The sequence below is a fragment of the Salminus brasiliensis genome, chromosome 2 (genome assembly GCF_030463535.1).
Source record: "Salminus brasiliensis chromosome 2, fSalBra1.hap2, whole genome shotgun sequence".
Taxonomy (NCBI): Eukaryota; Metazoa; Chordata; class Actinopteri; order Characiformes; family Bryconidae; genus Salminus; species Salminus brasiliensis.
The window spans coordinates 2,098,569-2,113,568 of record NC_132879.1 but is presented as its reverse complement, the minus strand read 5'-3'; positions in this window follow the sequence as shown (position 1 = coordinate 2,113,568).

Here is a 15,000-nt window from a genome sequence, read left to right as displayed (position 1 = left end):
TATAGAGTTAATACAGAGTTAGTATAGAGTAATATCGAGTTAATACAGCATTAATATAGAGTAATCCAGAATGAATATAGAGTTAATATAGCGTTAATATAGAGTTAATACCGAGTACTAACTAATAAAGTCATATAGAGTTAGTATAGCGTAATATAGAGTTGAATCAGTTAGTACAGAGTTAATATAGAGTTAAAACAGAGTGATATAAAGTTAATGCTATGTTACAAAAAAATTTAATTCAGAGTTAATAGAGTAATATAGAATTTTTACTATGTTAATATAAAGTGGATACTTTGTTAATATAGAGTTAATACAGCATTAGTATAGAGTTAAATGAGTTAAAAGAGTTTAATCCTGAGTTAATGTAGAGTAATATAGAATTAATACAGTTAATATATTTAGTACAGAGTTCATATAGAGTTAAATAGAGTTAGTTAGATTTAAAATAAAGTTAATATAGAGTAATATAGAGTTAATACAGAGTTAATAGTTATTAATATACAGTTAATCCAGAGTTAATATAGAGTAAAGTAGAGTTAATATAGAATTAATACAATTAATATATAGAGTTAGTAGAGTTATTAATATACAGATTAAGAACAGAGTTAATATAGAGTTTATTTAGATGTAATACATTTATTAAAGAGTTAATAATAAACAGTTAATATAAAGTTAATACAGACAAGCTGTGTGTGTGTGTGTGTGCATTTGCACATCTGTGTCAGCAATGAGTGCACCTTACTGTCGCTGAATACATTCCTTAAAAGAGGTGTCCACAAACATTTGGACAGATAGTGTGGCTTGTTTAAGGTCTATCCACAGAGCTTCTCTGCTGGAGTTCTCAGCAGAAATGGTATTGGGGGTTAAACCCTGGGCGCTGACGTCTGCCCACATTCCCCTGCACTTCTACTCTCTCCATGGCCTGAGCCTGAGCTCGGGCTGAGTGACACTGTCAATAAGAGGCTGCCCGGTTCCTCCTTTTAAAAAGAACACTTTCATCTGGACGGTCATGACTGTCCTATTGAGCTTCACCACGGATCAAAGGTCACTCGCTCACTCGCTTGTCTCAATCCATGAGCTGGCCTCAGAGGTGACCCCCTTGACCCTGTGGGGGGGTGGGGGATCGAGTGAGGTGAAGAATGAGGTCATTCCTGTCTACAGAGTGCCCTGATTACAATAAGGCCCAGTTCAATGGTGGAGGACACAGGTGATAAAGGTTATGCTAACTACTCTCTAAGAGAGACCAAGGCCTGTTCCAGGAGGACTTCGGCCAAGAGACGGTCCATCAGTCCATCATTTCTTTTCATTTCCACATGATCATTAAATTCAAAGTGGGTTTGGTGGGAAACGCTGTGTTCTAGAGGAACCTACCCAGTCAGACTTGTCCACAGTGATTGCTCATGCTGCTAGCCTCAGCAGCCAGGCCTCCAAGACAAGGCACAATTGGCCTTGCTCCCTCCAGGATGGGTAGATGTTGCATCAGCGTAGTGGTGCTGTTCCCATGTAGCCACACTCACACTTTTTTTTACAGCTAATGCACCCCTGCCGATTGTGGCTAAAGGGGTCTATTTTGACTTCATCAGTCCATAGCACTCCACCTGGTGCTAACGCCCCCCCCCCCCTAGCACTAGCAATGCTCCCGACAAAAGGAGGGTAAGGACTTAGCGCATGGCCTATTTCCAGACTGTTGCCAATATGGCATTGCTCAGATCCACCACCATCAGCTAGCAGATGCCAGTGCTGCCAACATCCCTTAAGAGTGATAAGGTTGGCGTGGCGCACTACCTGCCAGTGAGCTGCCCCACTGCCTGGGAGACCGGGGTTCGATTCCCAGTCTGGGTGACTGTGCTGCACTACACCAATAAGAGTCCTTGGGCCAGACTCCTAACACTACATTGACCCACCTCTGTAATACGAGTGACCTTGTAAGTTGCTCTGGATAAGAGCATCAGCCAAATGCCATAAGGGGAGAGAGAGCACCATCTACCCACCCGGAGAGAGCACAGCCAGTTGTGCTCTCTCAGACTCCGGCTGCTGATGGCAAAGCGGCACGGCTGGGATTTGAACTCGGAGCCTAAATTAGTGTTTAAATCATCAGTGCTTTTGACAGGTGTTCATGCTCACTGATTTGAGATGATTTCCCTCAATATTTCCCACAAATCTTGAAAAAACAGATCCTGCTCAACTCCCAGTTTAAAAAAAGAGCGCATTCCAAGCTGCCGGTTTCTAATTTATGCATATAAGCTCTCCAGAACACCCAAAGATCTCCATTTCACTCAGACGTAACCCCACCATGAACTTTTCTCCAGCGCGTCCAGTCTAATAGCATATTCAAATATGCAGACAGGCTGCTTCAGGGGTCAAACCCCAACCCCCTCCACTCTGTTAGCCCCCCATTCATCAGCAGTAGAGTGAAGTCAGGCCCTGTGCACTACCTGCCCATCTGCAGATGTTCCAGAAGCTCCATTCCCGCGTGACGAATGCTAGGCTCTCCAGAAGAGGTCAAAGGCCAGAAGGTATCCCTTAACACTCCTTCCACCGAGTGCAGATGGGTGATGTCAGGCCATTCGTTCCGTGAGACGTCCATCAGGCCTCAAAGACGTGAAATCGTCCCAGTGGAGCGGTCGACACGGACCCGAACCAGCACTTCCTCTAATCACTCACTGACCTTCTGACCCCAGCAAAACTACCAAGGCCGGCACTATCCCCCAGACACCCTTTAAAGTGCAGCACCACTGTCCCCCAGCTCCTCACCAAACTCACTCACCTGCGGCAGAGCGGGCTGGGTGAAGCAGGATGTCCGCTGTCTCCTCAGGTTCTCCGGAGGAAAGACCAGGTCAGGGATTCATTGCATTGTGGTCTAGAGTTCACGAGAGCCGGGGCTATGTTTGAGGGGAGGGTTCAACACCCCAGGTCAGAAAAGGAAAAAAAGTTCTCCCTTAAAGTGAGAGATCATTCACGGATTAGTTAAACACTGTCCTCCCAGAAAAGGGTCTAAAGGTTCTTTGAGTTGTTCTAGCTCTATGTAGAACCATTGCCTTTAATAAAGAATCGTTTGGGTACTTATATGGTTCTTTAGATTGATGGAAAACCTTTTGTAGATGGTTCTATACAGCACAACTTTGTTGAACCCTTTGATGAAAAATCCTCTTAAAAAAGGTTCAAGGGTTCTTTGATTTGTTCTAGCTCTATGTAGAACCATTGCCTTTAATAAAGATTCGTTTGGGTACTTAAATGGTTCTTCAGATTGATGGAAAACCTTTGTAGATGGTTCTATACAGCACTATTTGGTGGAATTTAGAGCAATATTTTGGTGGAAAACCTGTTCAAAAAGGGTTTAAAGGTTCTTTGAGTTGTTCTAGCTCTATGGAGAACCATTGTCTTTGCAAAAGAACCACTTGGATGCTAAAATGGTTCTTTACCTGATAACAGCCTTTCTCAGGTTGTTGGAAAACCTTTGTTAGATGGTTCTATGCACAACTTGGTGTATTTCAGAAACATCTGGTGGAAAACTTGTTTAAAAAGGGCTTAAAGGGTTCTTTGAGTTATTCTAGCTCTATGTAGAACCATTGCCTTTAATAAAGAATCATTTGGGTACTTAAATGGTTCTTCAGATTGATGGAAAACCTTTGTAGATGGTTCTATACAGCACTATTTGGTGGAATTCAGAACAAGATTTTAGTGGAAAACCTGTTTGAAAAAGGGTCTAAAGGTTTTTGGAGTTGTTCTAGCTCTACAGAGAACCATTGTCTTTACTAAAGAACCACTTGGATGCTTAAATGGTTCATTGCCTGGTTACATTCTTCTTTAGATTGGTGGAGAACCATTGGGAAAAGGGCCTAAATGTTCCTTGAGTTGATCTATAGAGAACCACTGCTCTTACTAAAGATCTATGTGACTACTAAAATGGTTCTTTGTCTGGATAAAGGGTTCTTCAGATTGGTGGAAAACATTTTGTAGATGGCTATATGAAGCACATTACACTTGGTGTAATTCAGAAACATTTGGTGAAACACTTATTCAAAAATGGTCTAAAGGTTCTTTGAGTTGTTCTAGCTCTATATAGAACCATTGCCTTTAATAAAGAATCGTTAGGGTACTTAAATGGTTCTTTGCCTGATTAAATGGTTCTATACAGCACAATTTGGTGGAATTCGGAACAACCTGTTCAGAAAGGGTCTAAGGGTTCTTTGAGTTGTTCTAGCTCTACAGAGAACCATTTCCTTTGCAAAAGAACCACTTGTGTGCTTAAATGGTTCTTTACCTGGTTACGTTCTTCTCTGGATTGGTGGAAAAAGTTTTTAAAAAGGGCCTAAAATTTCTTTGAGTTGTTCTTAACTAAAGAACCACTTGGATGCTTAAATGGTTCATTGCCTGGTTACAGCCTTTGTCAGATTGTTGGAAAACCTTTGTAGATGGTTTGCAGCACACCTTTGTGGAATTCAGAACCCTTTGGTGGAAAATCCTCTAAAAAATGGTTCAAAGGTTCTTTAAATTGTTGTTCTAGCTCTACAGAGAACCAATGCATTTGCAAAAGAACCACTTAAAAATGTTCCAAAGGTTCTTGGAGTTGTTCTAGCTCTATATGCAACCACTGCCTTTACTAAAGAACCACTTGGATGCTTAAATGGTTCTTTAGCTGGTTACGTTCTTCTTTGGATTGGTGGAACACCTTTTGAAAAAAAGCTTCTTTGAGTTGTAGCTCTTTAGAGAACCATTGCCTAAAGATCCACATGGATACTTAAATGGTTCTTTGTCTGGATAAAAGGTTCTTCAGATTGGTGGAAACCGTTTTATAGATGGTTCTATGAAGCACAACTCGATAAAACTCAGAATCCTTTGGTGCAAAATCATCTGCACTTTTTTGAGTTGTTATAGCTGTATATAGAACCATTGCCTTTACTAAAGAACCACTTGAATGCTTAAATGGTTCTTTGCCTGATGACACCCTTCCACATATTGTTGGAAAACCTTTGTTAGATGGTTCTATGCAGCACGCCTTCAGGAATTCAGAACCCTCTTAAAAATGCGTCAAAGGTTCTTTGAGTTGTTCTAGCTCTACTAAAGAACGACTTGAATGCCTAAATGGTTCTTTGCCTGGTTAAATGGTTCTTTGGGGGCCCAAGGGCTCAAAGGTAGCTCTATAGAGAACCCATGTTTTTACTAAAGAACCACTTGAAATGGGCCTTTGCCTTAGGCTTTGCCTAAAGGTCCCTTGAGTTGTAGCTCTATAAAGAACCATTGCCTTTACTAAAGATCCATGTGGATACTTAAATGGTTCTTTGTCTGGCTAAAGGGTTCCTCAGATTGGTGGTAAAAAAGTGTATATAATTCTATACACCACCATTTGGTGGAATTTAGAACACAATTTTGGTGGAAAACCTGTTCAAAAAGGGTCTAAATGTTCTTTGAGTTGTTCTAGCTCTACAGAGAACCATTACCTTTACCAAAGAACCACTTGGATGCTTAAATGGTTCTTTGCCTGATGACAGCCTTCCTCAGATTGTTGGAAAACCTTTGTTAGATGGTTCTATGCAGCACACCTTCAGGAATTCAGAACCCTTTGGTGGAAAATTCTCTTAAAGATGCTTCAAAGGTTCTTCAAATTGTTGTTCTAGCTCTACAGAGAAACATTACCTTTACTAAAGAACCACTTGGATGCTAAAAGGGTTCTTTACCTGGTTACAGGCTTCTTCAGATTGGTGGAAAACCTTCTGAAAAAGGACCTAAAGCTTCTTTGAGTTGTTATAGCGCTATAGAACCATGGGGGTACTTAAATGGTTCTTTGTCTGGATAAAAGGTTCTTCAGATTGGTGGAAAAAAAACTGTAGAGGGTTCTATACAGCACCATTTGGTGGATTTCAAAACCATTTGGTGGAAACCCGTTCATAAAAAGGGTCTAAGGGTTCTTTGAGTTGCTAAAGAACCTTTTGGATGCTTAAATGGTTCTTAGTGAAAACTTTCTGAAGATGATTTTACATAGCACCAAAAAGTCCGACCTGCTGGAGGATTGCCCGCTGAGGTCCCCTCTACCTGCGTCAGACCAGCTGCCACCTACCAGTCCCCCTTGGGTCCCCCTTGTGAGTCTTGGTTCCTCCCAAGGTTTCTTCCTCCAGCTTTGAGGGAGGTTCTCCATGCCACTGTCGCCGTTGGGGCTCACTGGGGGTCTTGGATCCTTCATGTCTTCTTATGTTATTCCTTTTTTTCTGTCTTTTACTAATTACTATGTAAATCTGCTTTGTGACGACAACAGTTGTAAAAAAGCTATACAAATAAATTTGACTTGACTTGACTTATTCGGTACCATACAGGACCCATTCTGCTTGCTGTGTGTTTACAATTCACAGTGCACTGATGCAGATGGCCCACAGATGGACGGACAGACAAACAGAGAGGCTCACGTTTTCAACCACAGATTCAGCAGCACACTAACCCCAGAGAGTCCATCAGACTCTAATCCTCAGTCTTATTGAATAATGAGGGGGTGCACAGAGCCATTTCTCCCCAGTGGCTCCAGAATGGAGCCAGTTGTGCATTTACACCCAGATGCCAAATACTTCACTTCCACTAATGTGACATTTTTCATATTTCATTTTCCTCGTCCAACGCTTTTCACATTTTCCACAAAATTATCCACCGGACCAGAACTTTCCACTCCACTAAGCGAGCAGGACGCTCTCCCGTGAAAAATGACCGGAATCTTCAGAGGCCGATCGGAAAATGGAGCGAATGGCTCTAATTAGGACAAATTGGACTGTTTTGAGGCTATGAATTACCTCGTACCCAGAGCAGGGACCACGGTCTGGACGCTGGGCAATCAATAACCTAAATGCAATTCACTTCACTTCCATAACACGGCCTGGAACCGACCAGGCACAGAGCGCTCTCCATCTCCTACATGCTGGACAAATTAGTGTCCAGCACGGCTACGTTCCTCTGCTGTTCCAGCTCAGTCGAGTCAAGAGCAAAGACGCCAGGCCGACTTTCAGGTCGCTGTTACAAATCTGCCCTGTACAAACATCCTGCTGCTCTATAGGCTTCAGAGGTCAAAGGTCAAGGCAGGCGGGACCTGCAGATCTTTATATAAATCAGGACCTGACCAGAGAGCATGTTGTCACCACTGCTCAATTCAATCAGCTTAAAGGTCTGGCTATCAGAGTGAGTGCTTTTTGCATGTGTGTAGCAGTTCTACCTTAAAACAGCAGCTTCCGGATCACGCTGAAGCTCCCACTCCGGGCCGGAACGCTGCTGCTACCGCTACTGTGGAGCTGCAGGACGAGACCCTCTCTCCAGAAAACCCATAGAGTCATACTAGTGTAAAATCCCGTAGTATTGCTCTACCGCCTCAGTCCACATGCTCCTCTACCTTCAGATGCTGGATGCTTCAGGAGCTCTCAGCTTGTCCAGAAATGCATGTGTACAGTGAGTCCATAAGCAGGCACTCTAAGCATAATTTCTCTTTACAGAAGTGAATTCCACTTCTCAACTGTAGGGGGAGCCCAGCAGCATAACATTTAAGGTGGAACAGAAAATTCAGAAAAAGTCTAATTTACACCAGCTTGCACAGATTGCGGGTGGCTCTGTGGTTTGGGCTGTGTTTTAAGGATGCGCTGTATGTTGTGGGAAGACTAAACAGTGAATGGATTTACTGATGAGCCAGTAAATAAAGCTGATTGTTGCATGTTCAAATCCCAAGGGTGGGACCATGCTAATCAGGGGCCAGCTACGACATATCCCACCTTATGTTAAAGGGGAGTCCTGGTCAGCAAAGGTTTACCAAACTGAGGTGCTCAACTGAGGTCATCATCACAAAGAACCTCCTAAGGAAGAACCATTGAGGATCCAAGATTGCAGAGGACTGTTTTAGCCAGATTTACACATTTACTCTACCTTTACTCCATTTTTGTAGCTAGGAATGCTGGAGCGTCTTTATACTACCATCACCTGAGACACATTCACTGCACTTCACTAACCGTGGGACTACTAGCACCATCTGCCTGCTGGGGCTCTGCTGAATTTGCTCAGCCACTTTAAAAGGGGTGGATATTTATGCAGTCACTTGTTTTACATTATGTACACTATACTGCCAAAAGTATTTGCTCACCTGCCTTCGCATGCATATGAACTTAGGGGACATCCCATTCTTAATCCATAGGGTGATGGCATCATTAATATGATGCCAGTATTTGTGAGGTCAGACACTGATGTTGGACGAAAAGACCTGGCTCACAGTCATGCTGGAACAGGAAGGGGCCATCCCCAAACTGTTCGCGCAAAGTTGGGAGCATGAAATTGACCAGAATCTCTTGGTCTGCTGAAGCATTAAGAGTTCCTTTCACTGAAACTAAGGGGCCGAACCCAACTCCTGAAAAAAACAACCCCACACCATGATCCCCCCTCCACCAAACTTTACACTGGGCACAGTGCAGTCAGAAAAGCACCATTCTTGGACTCGTCCACCGGATTGCCAGACAGAGAAGCATGACTCCTCTAGAGTCCAGTGGTGGCACTGTTTACACCACGGCATCCGACGCTTTGCATAGCGTTTGGGGATTTAAGGCTTGGATGCAGCTGCTCGGCCATGGAAACCCATTCTATGGAGCTCTCTACTCACTGTTCCTGAGCTAATCTGGCGGCCTCATGAAGTTTGAAGGTCTGTAGCGATTGACTCTGCAGAAAGTTTTTTAAGTGACATTACCATGTAGAAAAATTATATTAGATGATACAGACCATGATTCCATTTATAATAAAAAAAAAAGCAATAAAAAGGGAAAATCTGAGGGTTGAATACTTTTCATAAGGGTCTTTGGCACAGCACGGCATCGGTGGAACCTCTTCTGGTGCTCCTGTGTATACAACCAACCCTTCATGAACCAGGCTTCCTGCCTTGTGCCCAATGGTTCTGGGTATACGGCAGACCCAACGCCGCCCTGACCAGGAATAAGTGGACCAGAAGATGGATGGACGGATAAACATGGAAGCATTTTTAAAAGGGTTCTACATAGGACCACATACAGGAGGTCTTCCTTTAATCGCAAAAGAGAGTTTAATCAGGCTAAGAACAATTGAAGCCCTCCTGTGGTTTGTATCATTGAGCTGTTCTGGTTCTATACAGACCCCCTTAAACCCACAGCGAGGCTTTTACAGCACACTAAGGAGTGTTACCCAGTAACTACAGGGACTTCTGTACAAACTGATGGGGCTGTTCTCTGGTAACACTTTCGGCCAACTGGCGGACCATAGGTGTTTTAAGGGGTTGATACAGAGCCCCTGTTTAAGATATGAACATTAACAATGAATTTAATGATAAATGATAAAAACTCACTTGATTGGTTGAAAGTATTTATAATTTAAAAAGCTCATCGGTGGGCAGGAAAAGGGCAATGTAACATTTCAGCTCTGGACATTAATGGGTTAAACCATTCAGAAGAAGGTGGGCAGGATATATATGAAAACATGAGTCACATTCTTCTACCAATAAGATTTTGAACAGCTCCAATATACCAATACACACACAACCACACACACACACACACACACACACACACACACACACACTTAAGATGAAACGATGCTGAGATTGCTGATTTGAATTCCAGCCACTCTCTGAGCTCTTCTACTGGACCAGTACTTATCTGTACCTGCGAGTCAATCAGCGTTCCCCCAGGGCCCTACCCAATCAGCCGACAACCGCCAAAGGCTGTTGAGCTCCAGACCGTTTAATCAATAGCTGCAGGGTTTTAGCTTAAGATCTTTCAATAATCAAGCTGTGGGATTTTATTCAGCACGCAAGGTCTTTCTTTATCCCCATGACTCTGGAACAAACACTGGCGAACCAAACCAACCCGAGGCGAGTCAGAGTCGCCTTAACGATGTAATCACCTTCATCAGCTGTGAGACGGCTCCGGAGCACCAGAGCGCTAATCCATCGGAAACTTCACGGGTGGACCAGGATCAGGCCTCATCATTCCTCAACACACCCACCACATCTCTCCTGCTCTGAGATGACACCAGAGATTAGGAGGAGTTCATGTAAGAGAGGGGTACGCTGGCCAGGCATGGATCGAAGCCCCCCTTACACGAATGCCAGACAGACGGGTAGGTTAAAGACTCGCGTCTTTAACAGTGTGAGATCCCTGAGGAACTTTTGGATGTTCTTCAGTTTAAAACTGTGGAGGAACCTCTTAAGGAACCTCTTGATTATGTGATTGCAGTGCTAAACAAGAAGCTCTGGGATCTCTGATTGGCTGCAGGGGGGACATGGGACATTGGGGACAGAATCAAGTACTGTGTGAGGGTCTCAGACTCCAATTTTGGGCCTCCCGATCAAATTTCAGGCCAGATGGAGTATCAAATCAAGTCAAATCAAATCAAATTGCAGCTTCACACAATCAGTAATTAGTAAAAGACCCCCAGTGGGTATGGGGCTGTGTAACTGCAGACCGCTCAGAGTGCCCATGCTAACGCCCGTCCACCATTGCCTACAATGGACATGTGAGCATCAGAACTGGAGCTGTTTTGTTTTCCGTTACATGGACATGATCGAGTCTTGCTGCCAGATAGGACAGACATCACCTTCAGAGGTCTTGTAGAGTGAACAGTGGTTGGCCATAATGTTTTGGCTCAATGGCGACAGGGGCAAAGAAAAAATCCCTAAGAGTCGGTTCGCATAATTGACGTGTTGGACGTAGAGAAGTGCTCAGCACGAAGACCTGAGACACTTTCACAAGGGTCAGATCCTATTTATGTCCAGACGACTGAGAGGTCAGAGAGTCTCCCAAACAGCTCCAAGGCTTGTGGTGGGGTGGGCAGTGGTGAGTACCCAGTAGGCAGTAGTCTGAGGAGGGACAGACCACCAACCGGTGACATCCAGAGTAATCCATCGTCTCTGTTCAAGCTGGGCAGCCAAGCAGCCAACACACCAGGAGAGGAAAGTTCCACCGCAATGCCGGCCAACATCGCTTAAGAGTGACGAGGGGAGAGAGCGCCATCTACCCACCTGGAGAAAGAAACGGCCAACTGAGCTCCTTTAGCCACCGCTGATGTCAAAGCGGCATGGCTCGGGATTCGAACTGACGACCCCCGGGCCATAGTGGTAGCTGATGGTTACAAGAGGAGGAATGTGTCTCAACACACACTGCAGTGCCCCCTGTGGGTATGGGGCTGCGTAACTGCAGACTGGTGAGAGTGCCCATGCTAACGCCCGTTCACCATTGCCTACAATGGACACGTGAGCATCAGAGCTGGACCTGTTTATGAGTCTTGCTGCCAGATAGGACAGATACCACCTTCAGAGGTCTTGTAGAGTGAACTGTGGTTGGCCGTAATATTTTGGCTCAATTCCAGTTGAAGAACTGGAGGAAACAAGACCGTAGAACAACCAGTTCTGGTTCCCTTTTTGGAACCTTTTAATGGATAATTCTTGTTGAGAACCATCTTTAAGGAACTAAACGTGGTTCTTCTATGTTGCCTCTCCACAGAAACCTTCTTGGCACCTTTTGATTTAAAGAATGAACCACAACTATTTCACAAGCAGAGCAAACCACACGCCAACCGCCATCATCCTCACAAAACTCCACCATTTTTCCACCATTAGCAAAAACATAGATAAGGGTTTTGGCTCAGAAAGGCCCCAGACCACGCAGACTGGTTTACAGGAGACTTTTGGCTGCCTCCTGGACGGCCTAAACTCAGCCGTTAGCCAGCCTAACAAAGTGCCTTCTGTGAATTTGGCTCATTACAACTAAAGAAGCTGTCCAGGATTACAAATGTACGAGCTGATATGAGCTGGATCAGACACACAGGTGCTGAGTGTCTCCACAGGCTGTGAGATGTTGGAGTTATGGTGTAAAACTCAAGCTTTACTTGGCTCATTACTGTAGTGCGCTATATGGACAAAAGTATTGGGACACCTGCTAATTCAATGCTTCTTCTGAAATCAAAGAGCTGATCCTGCTTCTGTTGGAGTAACTGTCTCTACTGTCCAGAGAATAAGGCCTTCTACTAGATTTTGGAGCTGGAGCATTGCTGTGAGGATTTGATTGCGGTCAGCAACAAGAGCATTAGTGGGGTCAGGATGTTGAAGGATCACCACTCCACTTAAAACAGCCTGCCCAGCTTAATCTGGTTAAACTGATTGACCAACTGTCCACTGGGGACACACAAGGGTCCACCCTGGTTAGGTAACGTAATGTAAACCCCTCCTCTCTGGGGGAGCACTGTCATGGTGTAATTTGTGAAATGGGAATGACCTAACCAACTCAATCAGCTATATGACCCTTAACGACAGGAAGAGGGAGTTTGCTGCTGCAGCAGCCTCTAATGTTCTATCTATCTGTCTGTTTATCTGTCTGTCTGTCTGTCTGTCTATCTATCGGTCTGTCTGTCTGTCTGTCTATCTATCGGTCTGTCTGTCTGTCTGTCTGTCTGTGTGTCTGTCTGTCTGTCTACCTGCCTGCCTATCTGTCTGTCTGTCTGTCGATCTGTCTGTCTGTCGGCCTATCTGCCTGTCTTGTGAATTTCCCCACTGCGGGACTAATAAAGGACTATCTATCTATCTGTCTATCTCTTTCTATCTGTCTTTCTGTCTGTCTGTCAATCTGTCTGTCTGCCTGCCTATCTGTCTCTCTATCTATCTGTCTATCTCTTTCTATCTGTCTGTCTGTCTGTCTGTCTACCCGTTTAACTATCTGTCTGTCTGTCTGTCTGTCTATCTATCTATCTATCTATCTATCTATCTATCTATCTATCTATCTATCTGTCTATCTCTTTCTATCTGTCTTTCTGTCTGTCTGTCAATCTGTCTGTCTGCCTGCCTATCTGTCTGTCTATCTATCTGTCTATCTCTTTCTATCTGTCTGTCTGTCTGTTTAACTATCAGTTTGTCTATCTGTCTGTCTGTCTATCTATCTATCTGTCTGTCAGTCTGTCTGTTTAACTATCAGCCTGTCTGTCTGTCTGTCTATCTATATGTATGTATTTATATCCATCTGTCTCTCTTCCTGTTTAAGTTTCTATCTATCTATCTATCTATCTGTCTATCTGTCTGTCTGTCTGTCTGTCTGTCTATCTATCTGTCTGTCTGTCTGTCTGTCTGTCTGTCTATCTGTCTGTCTGTCTGTCTGTCTATCTATCTATCTATCTATCTGTCTGTCTGTCTGTCTGTCTGTCTATCTATCTATCTATCTATCTATCTATCTATCTGTCTGTCTGTCTGTCTATCTATCTGTCTGTCCGTCTGTCTATCTGTCTCTACAGACCTGGATCACCTCTATGATGACTAATTAGCTGATGAGATGATTTAAGTCAGGCCTCTCGACTCTGCAGCTCTGTGGCTCTTCATTAGCGGAGCGTCTGCTCCTGCTGCTTCTAAAACACAGTCACACCGTGTAAATCTCACCATTAGCTAATATATTCCACCGTCAGCACTTTACACTCCGTCTCCGTGACTTACAGCCCTGTAGTCTGATAAACGAGTGAATGGTGGAGAGTCGCGACCGTCCGGATGCAATCCCCTATGATTTATAAAGCCGTCAGCGGCGGATGATTTAACACTGAAGAAACGCTGAGTTTATTTGAGCGTGCGACTCTGCAGATGTATCACCTTTAAATGATACGTTAATCTGATTTAGTGCCGCTGAGAAGCTTGAGAGCTCAGGGAATGTAAAGTTGAGGATGCAGCAGCTGCTGAGGAACACAGTAACGGCTGTTAAAAGTGTTAGAATTAAGCCTTAGCTGGTAATAACAAGCAGTTCATTGAAACGAGTGGAGAACCTGTGTGGAAAATGAACCTTCTAGCCTTTCAGTCCATCCCACGTTAGTGTCTGTAAGCAGAAGAGGAGATCAGTGGCCTCAGTCCATCATGGAGACTCTTTAAAAGGTAGTTCTTCAAGGGTTCATTCTTCAAGGGTGCCTTGTTTATTGTCCAGCTCTTTTGGCAGGTACTGACCACTGTGTACCAGGAACACCCCACAAGACCGGCCTGATGTTCTGGAGAAGTTCAGACCCAGTAGTCTAGAACATCACAGCTTGGTTCTTGTCAAAGTGTCTGAAAATGTCTGTCTGCCTGTCTGTCTACCTGTCTAACTATCGATCTGTCTGTCTGTCTATCTATCTATCTATCTGTCTGTCTGTCTGTCTGTCTATCTATCTATCTGTCTGTCTGTCTATCTATCTATCTATCTATCTATCTGTCTGTCTACCTGTCTAACTATCAATCTGTCTGTCTATCTATCGATCTATCTATCTATCTATCTATCTATCTATCTATCTATCTATCTATCTGTCTGCCTGTCTGTCTACCTGTCTAACTATCAATCTGTCTGTCTGTCTATCTATCTATCTATCTATCTATCTGACTGTCTGTCTTTCTGTCTATCTATCTATCTATCTATCTATCTATCTATCTATCTATCTATCTGTCTGTCTGTCTATCTGTCTATCTATCTATCTATCTGTCTGTCTGTCTATCATCTATCTATCTATCTATCTATCTATCTATCTATCTATCTATCTATCTGTCTGCCTGTCTGTCTTTCTGTATGTATGTATGCCTGTCTGTCTATCTATCTGTCTGTCTGTATAGAACATCACAGTTTGGTTCTTGTCAAAGTGTCTCAGGTTCGTACGCTTGCCCATTTCAAGACCTGACCATTATGTAGATCCAGCTCTCGACAGGAGCCACTGGCAGTGGTACTAATGTTATGGCTGATTGATATACCACAGTACAGCAGCATCAGCTTGGGTAAGCCTGGTCAGTGTGGCTCCCTGAGGACCAATCCAACCTTTCACAGCCTGTTAAACACTAAAGACTTAATCACCCCCACTGCGGGGGGACCTACTGTGTGTGTGTGTGTGTGTGTGTGTGTGTGTGTGTGTGTGTGTGTGTGGAGCTGATAAATGTTTGTTTATTCCACAAAAGTAACTGTATTTATGGAGAGCTACTATAATTAACATATTTTCATTTGTAATTATAAAGACTTTATGCCCTTTTCCAGT